This window comes from Octopus bimaculoides, chromosome 19 (assembly GCF_001194135.2).
Source record: "Octopus bimaculoides isolate UCB-OBI-ISO-001 chromosome 19, ASM119413v2, whole genome shotgun sequence".
NCBI classification, from domain to species: domain Eukaryota; kingdom Metazoa; phylum Mollusca; class Cephalopoda; order Octopoda; family Octopodidae; genus Octopus; species Octopus bimaculoides.
The window spans coordinates 43,569-44,798 of record NC_068999.1 but is presented as its reverse complement, the minus strand read 5'-3'; the positions used below and the strand labels follow the sequence as shown (position 1 = coordinate 44,798).

Sequence of the window (1,230 nt, the reverse complement as noted above, 5' to 3'; positions counted from 1 at the left end):
TGTATGTATGTATGTATGTATGCACACACATATATATACGGAGAGTGGTAGAAGGAGGTAAGTTTGGAAATGTAGAAATATATAATTGATAGACGAAATATAAATATATAAACATTTAATAAATGATAAATTGAACATGTGTGTATGTATACATACATACATACATTCATACATACATACATACATACATACAGAAAATAAAGTACATGCATACATTAGATAAGCAAAAATATATATTATTCAGTAAATAACCAACTTATAATGAATAACAAATATACGCAATTTCAAAGCACAGAATCAAATTTGAAAATTTGAAAGTTATGGTGAGTGAGCGGAAACGAGAAGTGATTGGGTTGGGGCGAAACAGCCGCCGAGAAATTTAAAATATTAATTATTTTACTGTCTATGACAAGTGAATTGAGTAATTAACAGTTATGGAAGAATAAAAAGAAAATATTTAAAAGAGGACAGCAAAAGGCGAAATCAAAAAGACTAAAAGATAAAAATGACAAAATTGGTATCTACGTAATTTTAATGACATGCAATTTTGCATAATTTTGTCGTTTTGTTATTCTATTGGACTTTGGATTTTTTTTTTTCTATAGAATATTGGAAACTGGAAGAAATTCTATAAGACATATACTTAATAGATCGATGGCCTGCTTATTTACCTACGTAAAATTGTAGATTACAAAACTGTCAAAACAATCTGGTGTTTGAAAGCACCCTCTGGTTGCACTATTACTGATATTATATTATATTATATTATATTATTATATATTACATACAAGAAATTTAGTTGGAGACAGAATTGTGGTAGAATTTGCAGTGAAAGGACTAACAGTCAATTAATCCGGCCCCAATACATATCTGGTATTTATGTAATTAACATCCCATATTCAACCTTTCAGAAAGAAATCACTAGTGAATCATCTGAAATGATGGAAATAACAGTTATATCTCATACAAATTACAAGAAACCGTTTATAAAAAAGGACAACATTGGTTAATTTTTCCACTACACACACACTATGTCTCTCTCTCCCCCTCTCTCTCTCTCTCTCTCTCTCTCTCTCTCTCTCTCTCTCTCTTTCTATTTCACGTTTTGTTTCTCATGAAGTATTAACATCCAAACGTTAAAGCTCTTTGTATATATATATATATATATATATATGCTAACCACTACACATTCATTTTCTCTCTCTCTCTCTCTCTCTCTATATATATATA

At 29.3% G+C, this 1,230-nt stretch overlaps 1 protein-coding gene across 1 annotated transcript in view; it reads left to right on the top strand.

The window, feature by feature from the left end:
• Positions 1 to 1,230, top strand: part of LOC106882119 (uncharacterized) — a 42,667-nt gene that overhangs the window by 36,893 nt on the left and 4,544 nt on the right. The window lies entirely within an intron of this gene.